General features: G+C 45.4%; 1 protein-coding gene across 7 annotated transcripts in view; it reads left to right on the top strand.

Moving 5' to 3' along the window:
• LOC132522273 (cytochrome c oxidase assembly factor 8) overlaps positions 1 to 21580 on the top strand; it is a 44104-nt gene that overhangs the window by 636 nt on the left and 21888 nt on the right. The window lies entirely within an intron of this gene.

Below are 21580 nucleotides of genomic sequence, written 5' to 3'. Positions count from 1 at the left end.
TTGGCCCCTCGTTCAAATTATTAGTGCTTTTCGTCAAGTGATGACAAACTATCGTCATATCTTGTAGGACTTCACGTTGAACGCTTTTTCTGGTTTGGAAATTGTGTGTGCATATATGCGTGTTACTGACCAAAGATGCACAAAGATGAATATCTTTAGCAGCAAGGGGTGGCGAGCAGTTTTTATAAATTGCACTGCTTTGAGGCAGGATGTTTTGTTTGAGGGAGCCGTAGGCCTTCATTCCAACTGTCACATGAAAATTTGGACTAACGGTGTGGAATGGACTGCAGATAGAATATTTAAACGAAGCCTAAAAATACTGGACCTCCCTGGCGGTCCAGTGCGTAAGACTCCGCGCTTCCATTGCAGAGGATGCGAGTTCTATCCCTGGTCGGGGAAGTTCCGCATGCCGCGCTGTGCAACCTGCCCCCGCCCCCCACCAAAAAAAAAAAAAAAAACATACAAAAACTAACGTTTCATTTGCCAGCAGGCTAAGGAGCGAGGCTGGCAAGCATCCTTTAAACGATAATTAAAGAAGGATAAAAAGAGCTTATTAAGAATTCCAAAACGTGCCTGCCTGTAAATTTTCATTTATTTTGGTCTGTTGCTATTAGCATGCTTTTATAAATGCAGCTTTGAAGTTCTGTCTGGTTTACAGTGTAAACAGGGAGTTACCAGGGCAACTGGGCGCCTAGACCCCAAGCCTCTGGCTCAGTTCCCTCATACCGTGGCCGCAGCCCTGACTTCTGTTCCTAGAACATAGAAACCCGCCAGCATCTCAGTCTTTGGGCAGAAAGATACTCAACAGGTATCTGAAAATGCTCTGGGAGGGCAAACAACATCAGCCAACAGCTGCCCCCACGGTGAGGACTTCGCCCAGCTTCTTTTGTGAACAAGTGCTGGAAAAAAGAACAGCGCCCACACAGGGCTTTCTCTGTCGACATACAGCCTTTTGTTAAAGTAAGTCTTACTGTGGGTCTGATCCTCGGGATGAGACCTCTGCCTTTTGCAGTCCAAGTGACAAGGAGCCTGTGCTGCATAGCTGTTGGACTGCCTACACCTGTGAAGACGATGATGCCGACGAGGCTGAAAGTGGAGCAGCTGACCCATGAGTCAGACCTTCCCCGTTCTAGCCTTACGACTTGTGTTGTTTTTTATTTTATTATTTATTTATTTATTTATTTATTTATTTGCGGTACACGGGCCTCTCACTGTTGTGGCCTCTCCCGCTGCGGAGCACAGGCTCCGGACGCGCAGGCCCAGCGGCCATGGCTCACGGGCCCAGCCGCTCCGCGGCATGTGGGATCTTCCCGGACCGGGGCACGAACCCGCGTCCCCTGCATCGGCAGGCGGACTCTCAACCACTGCGCCACCAGGGAAGCCCTTGTTGTTGTTTTTTAGAATGTGTTCCCCATTACGCTAGGTTTTGGATGGGACGTTAAAGAACAGGGCAGTTTGTGCCCAGTTTCCTCAGGGCAGTTTGTGTTTCCTATGTATTTGGCCCCGTCTTTGTGTGCTTCCTGAGCACACAGCCGGTTCTCCAGGTAATTAAATTCCTGCAGCAGAGAGAGATTGTTGTCTTTCAGGCTGTGATTTTAAATATTTTTTAAGGTCTTCTTAAAAGTCACAGGTCCTGGGCTTCCCTGGTGGCGCAGTGGTTGAGAGTCCGCCTGCCGATGCAGGGGACACGGGTTCGTGCCCCGGTCTGGGAAGATCCCACATGCCGTGGAGCGGCTGAGCTCGTGAGCCATGGCCGCTGAGCCTGCGCGTCCGGAGCCTGTGCTCCGCAACGGGAGAGGCCACAACAGTGAGAGGCCCGTGTACCACACACACACACACAAAAGTCACAGGTCCTAAACCTTTTGTTTTCTTTATCTAAAGAGATATATTTTAATCCTGTATTTCTAGTTCACCCTATGTATTTTCTCATTCTTTGTTCTTCACTTGCGTTAAGGAGACCTGCTTTTAGGACTTACACAATTTATTTCCCTCTCTAATCTCTGGCTACCAGTTTATTATTATTATTATTTACTTATTTATTTTTTGGCCATGCCGTGCAGCTTGCGGGATATTAGTTACCTGACCAGGGATTAAACCTGGGCCCTCAGCAGTGAAAGCGCAGAGTCCTAACCACTGAACGGCCAGGGAATTCCCTGGCTACTGTTTTTTTAAAAATAAATTTATTTATTTCTGGCTGTGTTGGGTCTTCGTTGCTGTGCGTGGGCTTTCTCTAGTTGCGGCGAGAGGGGGGCTACTCTTTGTTGCGGTGCGCGAGCTTCTCATTGCGGTGGCTTCTCTTATTGTGGAGCATGGGCTCTAGGCGCGCGGGCTTCAGTAATTGTGGCACACAGGCTCAGTAGTTGTGGCACACAGACTTAGTTGTTCTGCAGCATGTGGAATCTTCCCAGATCAGGGCTCGAACCCGTGTCCACTGCATTGGCAGGTGGATTCTTAACCACTGTGCCACCAGGGAATTCCCTGGCTACCGGTTTTTAATAGAAAAACATTATAGAACTTAGAGTTAAGCACCACTTTTCATTCCAAACCCAGCTTAAACTGAGCTGTCAAATCAGGAGTTCTCTAGCTGCTTCGTACCTGCTTATTCCTTACCTTTGTTGCTTACGTCATTGGTTTACACCTTTGCCTGCACATTTGGAATGATCTGGAAGACTAAGAAATACCGGGGCCCACCCCCAGAGATTTTGATGTGATTGGTCTGGGATGCAGCCTGGGCATCAGGATATTTGCTTATTTTCTTGATTTGTCTAGTTGTTTTCCCCCCAGCTCTGTTGAGATAAAACATAAGGATTCTCTCTCTTTTTTAAAAAAAAAAATATTTATTTATTTATTTATTTATTTTTGGTTGAGTTGGGTCTTCATTGCTGCACGTGGGCTTCCTCTAGTTGCGGTGAGTGGGGGCTACTCTTTGTTGTGGTGTGTGAGCTTCTCGTTGCGGTGGCTTCCCTTGTTGTGGAGCACGGGCTCTAGGTGTGTGGGATTCAGTAGTTGTGGCTCGAGGGCTCTAGAGCATAAGCTCAGTAGTTGTGGCGCACCTCTCCGTGGCATGTGGGATCTTCCTGGACCAGGGATCGAACCCCTGCCTTGGCAGGCAAATTCTTAACTACTGTGCCACCAGGGAAGTCCAAACATCAGGATTCTTTTTTTTTTTTTAATTTATTTATTTATGACTACATTGGGTCTTCACTGCTGTGTGCGGGCTTTCTCTAGTTACGGCAAGCGGGGGCTACTCTTGGTTGCAGTGCGCGGGCTTCTCATTGTGGTGACTTCTCTTGTTGCGGAGCACGGGCTCTAGGCGCGTGGGCTTCAGTAGTTGGGGCTCGCGGGCTCTGGAGCGCAGGCTCAGTAGTTGTGGCGCACGGGCTTAGTTGCTCCGCGGCATGTGAGATCTTCCCGGACCAGGGCTCCAACCCATGTCCCCTGCGTTGGCAGGCAGGTTCTTAACCACTGTGCCACCAGGGAAGCCCCAAACATCAGGATTCTTAAGGGCAAGTCCAATAAGTTCACAAGTTCGGGAACCATGGTTACATTATATGCATTAATATTTGCTTATAGTCCTGAATTCCATTCACGTTTATACTGATAGTAAACATTTATTAAGCACTTGCATGCACTGTTCTGAAAACTTTACATATTTTACCTTATTTAAGCCTCAAAATTCTGTCCAGTAGGTGCTTTTATCATCCCCATTTTACAGATGAGATTGAATAATTACTTTTCAATAATTACTTTTACAGTAAGATTAAACAATTTCAAGATCATAATGCTTGCACATAAGGAATATACATGTTATAGTTCCTTTATCCAAAGGATAATGAATTAAAATTTTTCTTCCAGTAAATTTTAGATGAACAAAACAGAGAAACAGGCCCTCAGCATAGAGAGGTAATATTTGCAAGTAACAACAGATAACGGAACTACTGGTGTCACGTTTTGCTTACATTTTCATTAAGGAGAATGATCTCCAAAATCCCCAAGTTTAGATTTGGAATAAACCTCATAGGAAGAAGTTGAAACTCAGGATAGATGAAAAACTGGTGAGAGAGCCAGTCACTGAATTTTAAGGTTAACTTGGCTATTTCTAGTATTTAAAAGGCTTTCAATAAATAGTTGGAAAACAAAGCTGGGGTGGGAGGACTTAAAAACCATGCAATTTAACTCTTTTATCATAAAGGTGAGGAAATTGGGACTCAGAGATGTAAAGTGACTTGCCTGCTAATCACAGAGCAGAATCAGGATTGAAATCAATGTTTTCCCACTCAGTCCAGTGTTCTAACGCTACCAAATGCTTTTCCTTCACCTATTGAAACAATTACATGATTTCCCCTTGTTCTGTTAATGTGGAGAATTACTTTGATTTATTGATTTTCTTTTTTTGTTACTTATGGGCAATTTAAAACATGTACAAAGATAGAAGAACATAAAGAATTGTTGTGTATCTAGTACCCTGCTTCTGCAGTTATCCACTCATGGCTGTTTATTTCATCCTTAGCCCCATCCAGTCCCCCTTCCCAGATAATTTTGTGCCAAATAGCAGACATATTTCATTTGTAAGTATTTCAGTATGTATCTTTAAAAGATACAGACTTAAATATATATACATATGTGTTGTGTGTATATATATGTATATAAAACATAATACCATTGTCACACCTAAAAATATTATAATTCCTTAATCCCAGCAAATTTCCAATGTTCAAATTTCTTCAGTTGTCTTAGAAATGTCATAAATGTTTTCTTTTACAATTTGCTTGTATCAGCATCCAAATAAGGTCTACACATTGAGATTGATTAATATTCTTTTAGTTTTCTTTCAATCTATAGGGTTTGACTCTATCCCCTTCCTTTTTTTTGAATTTTTGAATTTTATTTATTTTTTTATACAGCAGGTTCTTATTAGTTATCTATTTTATACATATTAGTGTATATATGTCAATCCCAATCTCCCAATTCATCCCACCACCACCACCACCACCACCACCACCCCCCCCCTCCACTTTCCCTCCTTGGTGTCCATACATTTGTTCTCTACATCTGTGTCTATTTCTGCCCTGCAAACTGGTTATTCTGTACCATTTTTCTAGGTTCCACATATATGTGTTAATATACGATATTTGTTTTTCTCTTTCTGACTTACTTCACTCTGTATGACAGTCTCTAGATCCATCCACATCTCTACAAATGACCCAGTTTTGTTCCTTTTTATGGCTGAGTAATACTCCATTGAATATATGTACCACATCTTCTTTATCCATTCGTCTGTCGATGGGCATTTAGGTTGCTTCCATGTCCTGGTTGTTGTAAATAGTGCTGCAGTGAACATTGGGGTGCATGTGTCTTTTTTTTTTTATCATCTTTATTGGGGTATAATTGCTTTACAATGGTGTGTTAGTTTCTGCTTTATAACAAAGTGAATCAGTTATACATATACATATGTTCCCATATCTCTTCCCTCTTGCGTCTCCCTCCCTCCCACCCTCCCTATCCCACCCCTCCAGGCGGTCACAAAGCACCGAGCCGATATCCCTGTGCCATGCGGCTGCTTCCCACTAGCTATCTACCTTACGTTTGTTAGTGTATATATGTCCATGCCTCTCTCTCGCCCTGTCACAACTCACCCTTCCCCCTCCCCATATCCTCAAGTCCGTTCTCCAGTAGGTCTGTGTCTTTATTCCTGTCTTACCCCTAGGTTCTTCATGACATTTTTTCCTTAAATTCCATATATATGTGTTAGCATACGGTATTTGTCTTTTTCTTTCTGACTTACTTCACTCTGTATGACAGACTCTAGGTCTATCCACCTCATTACAAATAGCTCAATTTCGTTTCTTTTTATGGCTGAGTAATATTCCATTGTATATATGTGCCACATCTTCTTTATCCATTCATGGGCACTTAGGTTGTTTCCATCTCTGGGCTATTGTAAATAGAGCTGCAATGAACATTTTGGTACATGACTCTTTTTGAATTATGGTTTTCTCTGGGTATATGCCCAGTAGTGGGATTGCTGGGTCATATGGTAATTCTATTTTTAGTTTTTTAAGGAACCTCCATACTGTTCTCCATAGTAGCTGTATCAATTTACATTCCTACCAACAGGGCAAGAGGGTTCCCTTTTCTCCACACCCTCTCCAGCATTTGTTGTTTGTAGATTTTTTGATGATGCCCATTCTAACTGGTGTGAGGTGATACCTCATTGTAGTTTTGATTTGCATTTCTCTAATAATTAGTGACGTTGAGCAGATTTTCATGTGCTTCTTGACCACCTGTATGTCTTCTTCGGAGAAATGTCTGTTTAGGTCTTCTACCCATTTTTGGATTGGGTTGTTTGTTTCTTTAATATTGAGCTGCGGGGCTTCCCTGGTGGCGCAGTGGTTGAGAGTCCACCTGCTGATGCAGGGGACACAGGTTCGTGCCCTGGTCCGGGAAGATCCCACATGCCGTGGAGCGGCTGGGCCCATGAGCCATGGCCGCTGAGCCTGCGCGTCCGGAGCCTGTGCTCCGCAACGGGAGAGGCCACAACAGTGAGAGGCCCGCATACTGCAAAAAAAATTGAGCTGCATGAGCTGTTTATATATTTTGGACATTAATCCTTTGTCCATTGATTCGTTTGCAAATATTTCCTCCCATTCTGAGGGTTGTCTTTTTGACTTGTTTGTAGTTTCCTTTGCTTTGCAAAAGCTTTTAAGTTTCATTAGGTCCCATTTGTTTATTTTTGTTTTTATTTCTGTTACTCTAGGAGGTGGATCAAAAAAGATCTTGCTGGGGCTTCCCTGGTGGCGCAGTGGTTGGGAGTCTGCCTGCCCATGCAGGGGACACGGGTTTGTGCCCCGGTCTGGGAAGACCCCACATGCTGCGGAGCGGCTGGGCCCGTGAGCCATGGCCGCTGAGCCTGCGCGTCCGGAGCCTGTGCTCCGCAACGGGAGAGGCCACAACAGTGAGAGGCCCGCGTACCGCAAAAAAAAAAAAGATCTTGCTGTGATTTGTGTCAAAGAGTGTCCTTCCTATGTTTTCCTCTAAGAGTTTTATAGTGTCTGGTCTTACATTTAGGTCTCTAATCCATTTTAACTTTATTTTTGTGTATGGTGTTAGGGAGTGTTCTAATTTCATTCTTCTACATGTAGCTGTCCAGTTTTCCCAGCACCACTTATTGAAGAGACTATCTTTTCCCCACTGTATATACTTGCCTCCTTTGTCATAGATTAGTTGACCATAGGCGCGTGGGTTTATCTCTGGGCTTTCCATCTTATTCCATTGATCTATGTTTCTGTTTTTGTGCCAGTACCATATTGTCTTGATTACTGTAGCTTTGTAGTATAGTCTGAAGTCAGGGAGTCTGATTCCTCCAGCTCCATTTTTTTCCCTCAAGACTGCATTGGCTACTTGGAGTCTTTTGTGTCTCTCTACAAATTTTAAGATTTTTTTGTTCTAGTTTTGTAAAAAATGCCACTGGTAATTTGATAGGGATTGCATTGAATTTGTAGATTGCTTTGGGTAGTATAGTCATTTTCACAATATTGATTCTTCCAATCCAAGAACATCGTATATCTCTCCATCTCTTTGTGTCATCTTTGATTTCTTTCATCAGTGTCTTATAGTTTTCTGAGTACAGGTCTTTTACCTCCTTGGGTAGGTTTATTCCTAGGTATTTTATTCTTTTTGTTGCAATGGTGAATGGGATTATTTCTTTAATTTCTCTTTCTGATCTTTCATTGTTAGTGTACAGGAATGCAAGAGATTTCTGTGCATTAATTTTGTATCCTGCAACTTTACCAAATTCATTGATTAGCTCTAGTAGTTTTCTGGTGGCATCTTTAGGATTCTCTATGTATAGTATCGTGTCATCTGCAAACAGTGACAGTTGTACTTCTTCTTTTCCAATTTGTATTCCTTTTATTTCTTTTTCTTCTCTGATTGCCGTGGCTAGGACTTCCAAAACTATGTTGAATAAGAGTGGCGAGAGTGGACATCCTTGTATTGTTCCTGATCTTAGAGGAAATGCTTTCAGTTTTTCACCATTGAGAGTGATGTTTGCTGTGGGTTTGTCATATATGGCCTTTATTATGTTGAGATAGGTTCCCTCTATGCCCAGTTTCTGGGGAGTTTTTATCATAAATAGGTGTTGAATTTTGTCAAAAGCTTTTTCCGCATCTATTGAGATGATCATATGGTTTTTATTCTTCAATTTGTTAATATGGTGTATCACATTGATTGATTTGCATATATTGAAGAATCCTTGCATCCCTGGGATAAATCCTACTTGATCATGGTGTATGATCCTTTTAATGTGTTGTTGAATTCTGTTTGCTAGTATTTTGTTGAGGATTTTTGCATCTATATTCATCAGTGATATTGGTCTGTAATTTTCTTTTTTTTGTAGTATCTTTGTCTGGTTTTGGTATCAGGGTGATGGTCCTCACAGAATGAGTTTGGGAGTGTTCCTTCCTCTGCAACTTTTTGGAAGAGTTTGAGAAGGATGCGTGTTAGCTCTTCTCTAAATGTTTGATAGAATTCACCTGTGAAGCCATCTGGTCCTGGATTTTTGTTTGTTGGAAGATTTATTTATTTATTTATTTATTTTGCGGTACCTGGGCCTCTCACTGCTGTGGCCTCTCCCGTTGCGGAGCACAGGCTCTGGACACGCAGGCTCAGTGGCCATGGCTCACAGGCCCAGCCGCTCTGCGGCACGTGGGATCCTCCCAGACTGGGGCTCGAACCCGTGTCCCCTGCATTGGCAGGCAGATTCTTAACCACTGTGCCACCAGGGAAGCCCTAACTTCTCCTTTTTCATTTCTAGTTTTATTGATTTGAGTTCTCTCCCTCTTTTTCTTGATGAGTCTGGCTAAAGATTTATCAATTTTGTTTATCTTTTCAAAGAACCAGCTTTTAGTTTTATTGAACTTTGCTATTGTTTTCTTTGTTTCTATCTCATTTATTTCTGCTCTGATCTTTACGATTTCTTTCCTTCTACTAACTTTGGGTTTTGTTTGTTCTTCTTTCTCTAGTTCCTTTAGGTGTAAGGTTAGATTGTTTATTTGAGATTTTTCTGTTTTTTTGAGGTAGGCTTGTATTGCTATAAACTTCCCTGTTAAAACTGCTTTTGCGGCATCCCATAGGTTTTAGATCGTCGTGTTTTTGTTGTAATTTGTCTGTAGGTATTTTTTTATTTTCTCTTTGATTTCTTCAGTGATCTGTTGGTTATTTAGTAACGTATTGTTTAGCCTCCATGTGTTTGTGGTTTTTTTTTTTTTTTTTTTTTTTTTTGCGGTACGCGGGCCTCTCACTGTTGTGGCCTCTCCCGTTGCGGAGCACAGGCTCCGGACGCGCAGGCTCAGCGGCCATGGCTCACGGGCCCAGCCGCTCCACGGCATGTGGGATCTTCCTGGACCAGGGCACGAACCTGTGTCCCCTGCTTCGGCAGGCGGACTCTGAACCACTGCGCCACCAGGGAAGCCCGTGTTTGTGTTTTTTACCTTTTTTTCCCTGTAATTGATTTCTAATCTCATAGCATTGTGGTCGGAAAAGGTGCTTGATATGATTTCAATGTTCTTAAATTTACCAAGGCTTGATTTGTGACCCAAGATGTGATCTATCCCGGAGAATGTTCTGTGTGCACTTGAGAAGAAAGTGTAATCTGCTGTTTTTGGATGGAATGTCCTATAAATATCAATTAAATCTCTCTGGTCTATTGTGTCATTTAAAGCTTGTGTGTCCTTATTAATTTTCCGTTTGGATGGTCTGTCCATTGGTGTAAGTGAGGTGTTAAAGTTCCCCACTATGATTGTGTTACTGTCGATTTTCTCTTTTGTAGCTGTTAGCAGTTGCCTTATGTATTGAGGTGCTCCTATGTTGCGTGCATATATATTTATAATTGTTATATCTTCTTCTTGGATTGATCCCTTGATCATTATGTAGTGTCCTTCCTTGTCTCTCGTAACATTCTTTAGTTTAAAGTCTATTTTATCTGATATGAGTATAACTACTCCAGCTTTCTTTTGATTTCCATTTGCATGGAATATCTTTTTCCATCCCCTCACTTTCAGTCTGTATGTGTCCGTAGGTCTGAAGTGGGTGTCTTGTAGACAGCATATATATGGGTCTTGTTTTTGTATCCATTCAGTGAGCCTGTGTCTTTTGGTTGGAGCATTTAATCCATTCACGTTTAAGGTAATTATCGATATGTATATTCCTATTATCATTTTGTTAATTGTTATGGGTTTGTTTTTGTAGGTCCTTTTCTTCTCTTGTGTTTCCCACTTAGAGAAGTTTCTGTAGCATTTGTTGTATAGCTGGTTTGGTGGTGCTGAATTGTCTTAGCTTTTGCTTGTCCGTAAAGCTTTTGATTTCTCCATCAAATCTGAATGAGATCCTTGCCAGGTAGAGTAATCTTGGTTGTAGGTTCTTCCCTTTCATCACTTTAAATATATCATGCCACTCCTTCTGGCTTGTAGAGTTTCTGCTGAGAAATCAGCTGTTAACCTTATGGGAGTTCCCTTGTATGTTATTTGTCGTTTTTTCCTTGTTGCTTTCAATAATTTTTCTTTGTCTTTAATTTTTGTCAGTTTGATTACTATGTGTGTCAGCATGTTTCTCCTTGGGTTTATCCTGCCTGGGACTCTCTGCGCTTCCTGGACTTGGCTGGCTATTTCCTTTCCCATGTTAGGGAAGTTTTCGACTATAATCTCTTCAAATATTTTCTCGGGTCCTTTCTCTCTCTCTTCTCCTTCTGGGACCCCTATAATCCGAATATTGTTGTGTTTAATGTTGTCCCAGAGGTCTCTTAGGCTGTCTTCATGTCTTTTCGTTCTTTTTTCTTTATTCTGTTGCACAGCAGTGAATTCCACCATTTTGTCTTCCAGGTCACTTATCTGTTCTTCTGCCTCAGTTATTCTGCTATTGATTCCTTCTGGTGTATTTTTCATTTCAGTTATTGTATTGTTTATCTCTGTTCGTTTGTTAATTCTTCTAGGTGTTTGTTCTTTAATTCTTCTAGTCTTTGTTAAACATTTCTTGCATCTTTTCGGTCTTTGCCTCCATTCTTTTTCCGAGGTCCTGGATCATCTTCACTATCATTATTCTGAATTCTTTTTGGAAGGTTGCCTATCTCCACTTCGTTTAGTTGTTTTTTCTGGGGTTTTATCTTGTTCCCTCATCTGGTACAAAGTCCTCTGCCTTTTCGTTTTGTCTGTCTTTCTGTGAGAGTGGTTTTCCTTCCACAGACTGCAGGATTGTAGTTCTTCTTGCTTCTGCTGTCTGCCCTCTGGTGGATGAGGCTATCTAAGAGGCTTGTGCAAGCTTCCTGATGGGAGGGACTGGTGGTGGGTAGAGCTGGCTGTTGCTCTGGTGGGCGGAGCGCAGTAACACTTTAAACCGCTTGTCTGCTGATAGGGCTGGGTTCCCTCCCTGTTGGTTGTCTGGCCTAAGGCGACCCAGCACTGGAGCCTACCTGGGCTCTTTGGTGGGGCTAATGGCGGACTCTGGGAGGGCTCATGCCAATGAGTACTTCCCAGAACTGCTGCTGCCAGTGTCCTTGTCCCCACGGTGAGCCACAGCCACCCCCTGCCTCTGCAGGAGACCCTCCAACACTAGCAGGTAGGTCTGGTTCAGTCTCCTATGGGGTCGCTGCTCCTTCCCCTGGGTCCTGATGTACGCACTACTTTGTGTGTGCCCTCCAGGAGTGGAGTCTCTGTTTCCCCCTGTCCTGTTGAAGTCCTGCAGTCAAATCCCACTACCCTTCAAAGTCTGATTCTCTAGGAATTCCTCCTCCCGTTGCCGGACCCCCAGGTTGGGAAGCCTGCCGTGGGGCTCAGAACCTTCACTCCAGTGGGTGGACTCCTGTGGTATAAGTGTTCTCCAGTTTGTGAGCCGCCCACCCAGCGGTTATGGGATTTGATTCTGTTGTGATTGTGCCCCTCCTACCGTCTCATTGCAGCTTCTCCTCTGTCTTTGGATGTGGGGCATCTTTTTTGGTGAGTTCCAGTGTCTTCCTGTCGATGATTGTTCAGCAGCTAGTTGTGATTCTGGTCCCCTTCCTTTTTTTAAAGCAGTTTATCTGGGGCTGCTGAGGGGAGTCTGTCCTTTGGAGTTTCTCAGAGTCTGGATTTTGCTGATTGCGTTCCCGTGGTGTAATTTAACGTGGTCCTCTGACCTGTGTGTTTACTGTAAACAGACAGCTGCACTCTACAGCCTTGACCTCATGTGGATTTCACTTTTTTATTTCTGAGAAGACTGCTTCATTGGTTATTGATTTTCTGATGTTAAACCAACCTTGCACTCCAGTATAAACCCAGCTTGGTCCTGATGCGATGGCCCTTTTGTGTACTGCTGAATTCAGTGTGCTGCTTTGTCTAGCATCCGTCTAGAATGACAGGCTGGGGGCGCCAACCCTCCAGAAGGGAAAGGCTTTCAGTTCCCATCCCAGGAGGGTTAGGACTCTAGACCAGGAAACACGCCGAGAACGCTGAATCTGGCCAACATTTGTTCCTTTCACTGTTGCCCGTTGGTTTCCCCAGTGTCTGGCAGTGAAACTTTAGCTCAGAGAGGAGCTTTGTGTTGTGTACAGGCACTTCTGGGAAGGAAGGCACTGGATAAAAAGGTCTCCCACTCCAAATCCCGGCTTCTAGAAGGACAGGCCCCAGGGTGGGAGTGTGCTGGCAGAGCTCTGGAGCCTGCTGCAAGGCAGAAGGGATGGAGAGCCAGGCTGGGCCTGCAGAGCTGAACAAGGAGAGGCCTGGTGTGGGGCTGCCCAGCCTGGCAGTTTACAGTTACAGAGAAAAAACGGGAAGGTTCATCACCACCCCACCCCCAGTAATGAAAACTCAGTGTGGCCAGTAAGAACATGTGTGGCCCTCCGCGGGGCTGTCGGGTCGGGCACGCCTTCCCGCGCACATCCCTGCCCCTCCAGCTCAGGAAGCTGTGCACTGTATGCTTTTGCTGGAAGAACCATGAATTATGGTAATTATTCAAACCTCAGAGGGATTCTTTCTTTTCCTCCCCCAAGCCCCTTCTTCTCCCTTTTAAATAGCAGTTCTTGGGTGAACAAAGACAGAATATATGTTTATAGGGGAGAGTAGAAGGACTACTTCTGCCATAATTGAAGATGCAGTCTCTCAAATTATAGTGGAAAACTGAGGATGATTGAAGGAGTTGGTTCACAGAGTTCACATATGAACTGTAAAGTAGTTTGTAAGCAATAACTAAAAGGTGCGTGTGGGAAGGTAACTGAATACCCCGGCTCCTCTGAGCTTGCCTTGGTACGCATGGGCAGCTGGGGTGGCTTCTTTAGCATTTCTTGATAGGGAACCTGTAAGAATAGATGGGGTACAGTTCTGGGAGATAGTAAGGCAGGTGAACAGGTGCAGTTAGGGTGGAACCTGCCCCTTTGTCTCCTTGCTGCTGGCAGAGCTGACGTCTCCAAGGGGTGTTGTGCAGCCTCCCCAGCTTGGAGGAGGGGAAGGAACCCCATCTTGCAACAGAAGTTCACAGCAGGGGACCCAGGCTGGCTCCGTTTCTGTCTCCACTCACTGGATCCCTTTGTGTGAATCACCTTCAATTTCTAAGAATATCTGAATACAACAGATGCAAAGGCTGTGTGGGAAAAGTCCAGAAATACTTGCAGAAAAGTAGGGTTTTTTTCTTAAAAGCTTTTTTTCTTCTTCTTCTTTTTTTTTTTCTTAAAAGCTTTTTTAAAAGAAAAGGAAAATGTGGTAACCATATATTATTCTTAGAATGATGGATAAAACATTAAAGATCTATGTGTTACGGTCCTGCCTTTTTTTTTTTTTTTTTTTTGCGGCATGCGGGCCTCTCACTGTTGTGGCCTCTCCCGTTGCGGGGCACAGGCTCCGGACGCGCAGGCTCAGCGGCCATGGTTCACAGGCCCAGCCGCTCCGTGGCATGTGGGATCCTCCCGGACTGGGGCACGAACCCGTGTCCCCTGCATTGGCAGGCGGACTCTCAACCACTGCGCCACCAGGGAAGCCCCTGCCTTTACTTTCTAAAAAGGATTTTTAAGTCAGTCTAGTATCAAGTCAGTATATTTCAACCCTGCTGGCGAGGAGCATAGTTTCAGGTCTTAGGTAGCAGATCAGGATGCCTTTCTGCTAGTGGGGCCCTATCACTTTCACACACGAAGGATGAGTTCAGTCCCTTCTTGGGGACTTGCTGGCCCGTCATTTAGAACTTTCCACTCTGGCTGTGCCTCTTACGGCTCAGCTTTGCTTCCCAGTGACAACAAGAGAGACACTCTTTAGAAGAACTAGACAAAAGTAAAAATGGTCAAAGATAAAGATGTTTGAGTCTGCAAGAAGAAATGAAATAGCCATGCTGAACTGGTCAGTAGGGTGTAGTAGACCAGTGTGGAGTGTGAACTGGCCACGCAGAGGTGACAGCTACGCCTAGGCTTCTCCCCGTCTCCCTCTGTCCCTCTCCAGCAGCCGGTCAGCCTGGCTTTCCACTTCCCCTGCAGCTCTGACGTGTCCACCTGCAACAGTGCCTCCCTGTTCTTCCACCACGTGTAAGTCGTACTCCAGAACACTCAGCCACTCAATGTGCTTCTGCTTCTCTGATTATACAGCCTTTGAGAGTTTACTGGAAAACCTAGAAACTCGTCAAGAACTAGCAGTTACATAAGGAACACTCTTGGCGGTGATGGCTTCTGGCTCCCTCAGAACTTCTCAACATTCTGGTGCTAGTTATCAGTGATTGCCATATCGAGTTAAACTTTGCTAGGGACTTCCCTGGTGGTCCAGTGGTTGAGAATCCACCTGCCAATTCAGGGGGCGCGTGTTCGATCCGTGGTTGGGGAACTAAGATCCCGCATGCCACGGGGCAACTAAGCCCTCCTGCCACAGTTACTGAGCCCATGCGCTCTGGAGCCCGTGCGCCACAACGAAAGATACCACATGCTGCAGCTAAGACCCGACACAGCCCAAAATAAATTAAATAAATAAATAAATATTTAAAAAAAAAACTTTGCTAGATGTTTCTCCACCAAATCGTTCATGTAAATCGAGCTTTTTGAAGATGAAGGGATTTCTCTGCATAAGCATAGAGAAAGTGAACAGGAAAGATTTTTAACAACTGAGAAGAACATTCCTCCAACAAGTGCTTGTTACAACCAGAGAGATGCAGTTTCTGCCCCCATGGGCTTGCAGTCTAGTGGGGGAAACATGTGTTTCCTCACGTCACCAGGGGGCTCAGGATGCCCTGGAGATGCGCCATGGAGCCTGAAGCCAGTGAAGGGGACGAGATGAGAGAGGGATTCAGGGAGGACATAAGTAGAGTTCCCGAGGACGGTCAGAAATCAGCTGTCCTGTTATTAAAGGAAGTTCCGGTGGGTGGACGGGGGAGCAGAGATGGGGCAGGCCTGGCCTGCTAGACCACAGTGAGGATTTTAGACTTTATCCTGAGGGTAATGAGTAGCACTGACGGTTAGGTTGAATGATTTGGAGCAGTTGCTCTGGCTGCAGTCTGGAGAATCGGTGGGTGTAGGGCAGGCCTCTGGAGGCAGTTGGAGCTGCACGCACTAGCTGACTGCAGAATTGAGGTGGAGCCCTCAGCCGGCCGCGCACTAGCTGACTGCAGAATTGAGGTGGAGCCCTCAGCCGGCCGCGCACTAGCTGACTGCAGAATTGAGGTGGAGCCCTCAGCCGGCCGCGCACTAGCTGACTGCAGAATTGAGGTGGAGCCCTCAGCCGGCCGCGCACTAGCTGACTGCAGAATTGAGGTGGAGCCCTCAGCCGGCCGCGCACTAGCTGACTGCAGAATTGAGGTGGAGCCCTCAGCCGGCCGCGCACTAGCTGACTGCAGAATTGAGGTGGAGCCCTCAGCCGGCCGCGCACTAGCTGACTGCAGAATTGAGGTGGAGCCCTCAGCCGGCCGCGCACTAGCTGACTGCAGAATTGAGGTGGAGCCCTCAGCCGGCCGCGCACTAGCTGACTGCAGAATTGAGGTGGAGCCCTCAGCCGGCCGCGCACTAGCTGACTGCAGAATTGAGGTGGAGCCCTCAGCCGGCCGCGCACTAGCTGACTGCAGGATTGAGGTGGAGCCCTCAGCCGGCCGCGCACTAGCTGACTGCAGGATTGAGGTGGAGCCCTCAGCCGGCCGCGCACTAGCTGACTGCAGGATTGAGGTGGAGCCCTCAGCCGGCCGCGCACTAGCTGACTGCAGGATTGAGGTGGAGCCCTCAGCCGGCCGCGCACTAGCTGACTGCAGGATTGAGGTGGAGCCCTCAGCCGGCCGCGCACTAGCTGACTGCAGAATTGAGGTGGAGCCCTCAGCCGGCCGCGCACTAGCTGACTGCAGAATTGAGGTGGAGCCCTCAGCCGGCCGCGCACTAGCTGACTGCAGAATTGAGGTGGAGCCCTCAGCCGGCCGCGCACTAGCTGACTGCAGGATTGAGGTGGAGCCCTCAGCCGGCCGCGCACTAGCTGACTGCAGAATTGAGGTGGAGCCCTCAGCCGGCCGCGCACTAGCTGACTGCAGGATTGAGGTGGAGCCCTCAGCCGGCCGCGGGAGCCCGAGGCCCGGGGCAGCTGGCACAGGAGGCAGTCGGAGCCGCTGCAGGTGCAGCTGTCCGAACCCTTCAAGGGCCTGGTGGGAGGGTGCGAGTTAAGTGCTGCTTGGGCCTGGAAATCTGTAAGCTTATTCCCTGGGCCTCAGAGAAGAAGGCTTCTCAAAAGATAGTACTTGACTCCCTTTAACTTTCATCAGCTGTAGGCTCTTGCATCTTCTGCAGCTGTGAGAAAAATTCATCTTAATAAAAATGTTTGCATCAATCATGAAATAATAAGCTAGCATGAAGCACGGAGAAGGTTTTAGTTCTAGCAGCTTCTTCTCCAGAAGTCTGAAGGTAATAAAAGAAAAAGTAAAATAAAGTATTGGAAGCAGCAGAGCCTGCTAATATTCATTGCTCAGAAATGAGGCTAATTAGAATTCTTATGGCAAAAACTGCACACAGAGAATTTTAGAAAATATTTTTAAAAATTTCTTTTCCTTACTAGTTTTCTAATACACACACACTTATATTTGCTTGTTTCTAGACGACAATAACTACAGGAAACAAACTTTTTTTATTATGTTGATAATTTTGGACGTTCTATTAAGTTTCTTCTATATCCTCATAAATATCTTTAGGAAAATTAAAAACATTTTTAGGCATTTAAACTAATGGTGTAAATTTTAGCTCTCTAAAGAGTACTGAAGGGACTTCCCTGGTGGTCCAGTGGCTAAGGCAACGCGCTCCCAATGCAGGGAGCCCGGGTTCGATCCCTGGTCAGCTAACTAGATCTCTCACACTGCAACTGAGAGCCAGCCCAGCCAAATAAATCTTTTTTAAAATAAAAATAAATAAATAGTACTAAACGGTAACAAAATAAGCCACCCCGAAATAGGCCACTTTGGCATGAAGATTATTTTGAGCTAAAAGCACTTGAAAGACAGCAGGTGCAAGAAGGGCACTGTGACCGCCCCCTTTTCTTCCTTTAGGCAGGAGATAAACCTCCCGCGTGAAAGCTGCCTTTCGTAAATCAGGAACAAAATGTGTTCTTATCACCAGAGAGCGAAAGAGGTCTGTGCAAACGGGTCTTGGTAAAATAACTCTTACCTTCCTTTAGTCTCCCCATAGATTTTAGTCCCTCTTCCACAGTGGGTACTTTTTGTTCAGCCTGGTATATAGGCAGTTGGGCCTCTCTGCTTTTTGGGGTCTTCATTTTCCTATGGGTGCTCCCATGTGTACATTTAAAAATCTATATTGTTTTCTTTTTTTAATCTGTTTTATGTTAGTTTGACTCTCAGGACTGTTTAGAGACTCTCAGAGAGGAAAGGAAGAGTTTGCCTCCTTTACTAAAGGTTGGATTATAACTATCTCTGCTTCTGAGGTTATTTGCATCTATTTCTACCATACCTATATGGCAGAAATAACATATAACGGTATTTCTGCACATCTTTTCCCAATTCCTTGTTCAGTAACATCACGTTGCTAGCTTGAAGTTGTCCATGGTGGAAGTCATTGCACTATGGAAATTGGCAAATTTTCCAAATCAGGGCTTGACTTACTGTTTTGTTGATGGTCCAGACTTAGGAAAGTGAAGGATGAAATGTTAGTACACTTGACCCTTGAACAATGCGTGTTTGAACTTCGCAGATCCACTTACGCTCAGATTTTTTTCTGTAGTACTATATACTCTCAGGTTGGTTCAGTCTGCAGATGTGGCACCTCTGATATGGAGGGCCGACTGTAAAGTTGTATGCAGATTTTTGACTGTATGGAGGGTCGGCACCCCGACCCCTAAGTTGTTTGAGGGTCAACTGTAATGTGGATTAAATTAAGAAGTATATCTTGGGACTTCCTGGTGGTCAAGTGGTTAAGACTCCATGCTCACAATGCAGGGGCCCGGGTTCGCTCCCTGGTCAGGGAACTAGATCCCGTGTGCCACAACTAAGAACCGGCACAGCCAAATAAATACTAAAAAAAAAAAAAAGTAGTGTATCTTGTTGGTTGACATCATATTGTGAATAAACCAAATTGAGAAAATATTCTTCCAGTATTTGAAAGCTGTTATCCATTTCACCAAAGAAATCATTTGTGGACTTCCCTGGTGGCGCAGTGGTTAAGAGTCCGCCTGCCAATACAGGGCACATGGGTTCAAGCCCTGGTCTGGGAAGATCCCACACGCTGCGGAGCACCTAAGCCTGTGTACCACAGCTAGTGAGCGTGCACTCTAGAGCCCATACGCCTAGAGCCCGTGCTCCTCAACAAGAGAAGCCACCGCAATGAGAAGCCTGTGCACCGCAACAAAGAGTAGCCCCCGCTTGCCACAACTAGAGAAAGGCAGCGTGCAGCAACGGAGACCCAACGCAGCCAAAAATAAATAAATAACAAAAGAAAATCATTTGTGTCCTTGACAAATAGGTGAGGTCAGTAGGTCTTGTTCACCCTTAATTAATTAATTACAAAAAAAAATCATTTGTGTCCTTGACAAATAGATGAGGTCAGTAGGTCTTGTTCACTCTACTTTTTTTTTTTTAAATTAATTTATTTATTTTTGGCTGCGTTGGGTCTTCATTGCTGCACGCGGACTTTCTCTAGTTGCAGCGAGCGGGGGCTACTCTTTGTTGCGGTGTGTGGGCTTCTCATTGCGGTGGCTTCTCTTGTCAAGGAGTACGGGCTCTAGGCGCGCGGGCTTCAGTAGTTGCGGCACGCCGGCTCAGTAGTTGTGGCTCACGGACTCTAGAGCACAGTCTCAGTAGTTGTGGCAGACAGGCTTAGTTGCTCCGTGGCATGTGGGATCTTCCCTGACCAGGGCTCGAAGCCGTGTCCCCTGCATTGGCAGGCGGATTCTCAACCCCTGTGCCACCAGGGAAGCCCCCACCCTACTTATTAATATCAAATCACCTTTGTGTCCTAAGTATTATATGCTTACTAATTAGTCACCTGCAACCAGGGTTTGGCTATTAATACCAAATTTAGCAAAAATCAATGAAGGAACTGCAATGAGATACCACTTCGTACCCGCTAGGATGGCTGTCATTTTAAAACATGGACAATAGCAGGTGTTGGTGGGAATGTAAAATGATGCAGCCACTTCGGAAAACAGTTCGGCAGTTCCTCAAAGTGTTAAACAGAGTCACCATATGACCCAGCAATGCTACTCCTATATATACACCCAAGAGAATTGAAAACATATGTCCACACAAAACTCTGTACACAAATGTTCATAGCAGCATTATTTATGATAGCCAAAAAGTGGAAACAACCCGAATGTTCTCAGCTGATAAATGGATAAACAAAATGTGTTTATATCCACACTATGGACTGTCACTCAGCCATAAAAAGAAGTGAAGTATTGGCAACACACACTACAGCTTGGATGAACCTGGAAAACATGTTCGGTGAAAGAAGCCAGTCACAAAAGAGCACGTTGTATGATTTCATTTACATGAAATATATAGAACAGGCAAATCCATGGAGTCGTGGTTGCCAGGGACTGGGGGAGGGGAAGAATGGGGAGTGACTGCTCTTGGGTACGGGGTTTCTTTCGGGGGTGATGAAAATGTTCCGGAATTAGTAATAATAGTTGCCCAGCTCTGTGAACATGCTAAAAACACTGAATTGTATACATTAAAAGGGTTAATTTTATAGTAATACTGTTTTTTAAAAAAATATTTATTTATTTGGCTGTGTAGGGTCTTAGTTGCGGCATGTGGGATCTAGTTCCCTGACCAGGGATCAAACCCAGACCCCTGCATTGGGAGCGCGGAGTCTTAGCCACTGCACCACCAGGGAAGTCCCTGTAGTATGTGAATTATATATATATCACTAAAGTTGTTAAAAATTAATGAAAGCAGTTTGTGAGAATCGGCTATGTAAAATTTATGAGGAAAGGTATCGTATGTTTTATTATTATTTGTAAAGTGTGTGCTGCACATCCTGATATCAGTGAAGTTATAACCACATGCGTCCCCCAGCCATATTAAACATTTAAGGGCACACCACTGCCCGGGGGGCGGCTCCATCCACTGGTTCCTCAACGCTGCCCCCAGGCCTTCTCCCGTTCCTCTGTCCCTGCAGCCCCCATACCGCCACAGCCTCAGAGAATGGCTCTTCCTCTCCACCCCCTCAGAGTGGTCATGTCCCCCCAGAACAGGCCTGAAGGACCCTTCCTTGCATTCCCCTGGGACCTCCTCCAGCTTCTTAAGCTCCATTACTGATGTGTAAATTTGAGTGAATTTTAGGGCATATTCTACTTGTCACCAAATCTTTAACTCATTACTACATAGGTTCTTTTTAGTGATTGGACATTTTCTATCTTTTTTTTTTTTTTTTTGGCTGCGTTGGGTCTTTGTTGCTGCGCGCAGGCTTTTCTCTAGTTGCGGTGAGCAGGGGCTACTCTTTGTTGCGGTGCGCGGGCTTCTCATTGTGGTGGCTTCTCGTTGCGGAGCATGGGCTCTAGGCGTGCGGGCTTCAGTAGTTGTGGCTCGTGGGCTCGGTAGTTGTGGCTCACAGGCTCTAGAGCCCAGGCTCAGTAGTTGTGGCTCACGGGCTAGTTGCTCTGCGATACGTGGGATCTTCCCGGACCAGGGTCGAACCCGTGTCCCCTGCATTGGCATGTGGATTCTTAACCACTGCGCCACCAGGGAAGGCCTCTATCAGTCTTTTTTTCTCCCCAGTCAAATGCTGTATTCTGGGCTTCCCTGGTGGCGCAGTGGTTGAGAGTCTGCCTGCCAGTGCAGGGGATACGGGTTCGTGCCCCGGTCCGGGAAGATCCCACATGCCGCGGAGCGGCTGGGCCCGTGAGCCATGGCCGCTGAGCCTGCGCGTCCGGAGCCTGTGCTCCGCAACGGGAGAGGCCACAACAGTGAGAGGCCCGCGTACCGCAAAAAAAAAAAAAAAAAAAAAAAAAATGCTGTATGCTTTTACCTAATCTGTCAAGGGTCCTTAAAATTTTGAAATTTTGTTTAAAAGATACTTTTCTAGAAATGTTTTGAGAGTCTGAGGGAATCATATGTACTTTTCAACATTTCCTGCTCATTCACTTATTCTAGACTCAAAATAATTTTC

The sequence above is a fragment of the Lagenorhynchus albirostris genome, chromosome 1, assembly GCF_949774975.1.
Source record: "Lagenorhynchus albirostris chromosome 1, mLagAlb1.1, whole genome shotgun sequence".
Classification (NCBI taxonomy): Eukaryota; Metazoa; Chordata; class Mammalia; order Artiodactyla; family Delphinidae; genus Lagenorhynchus; species Lagenorhynchus albirostris.
This window is presented reverse-complemented; position numbering and strand designations above follow the sequence as displayed.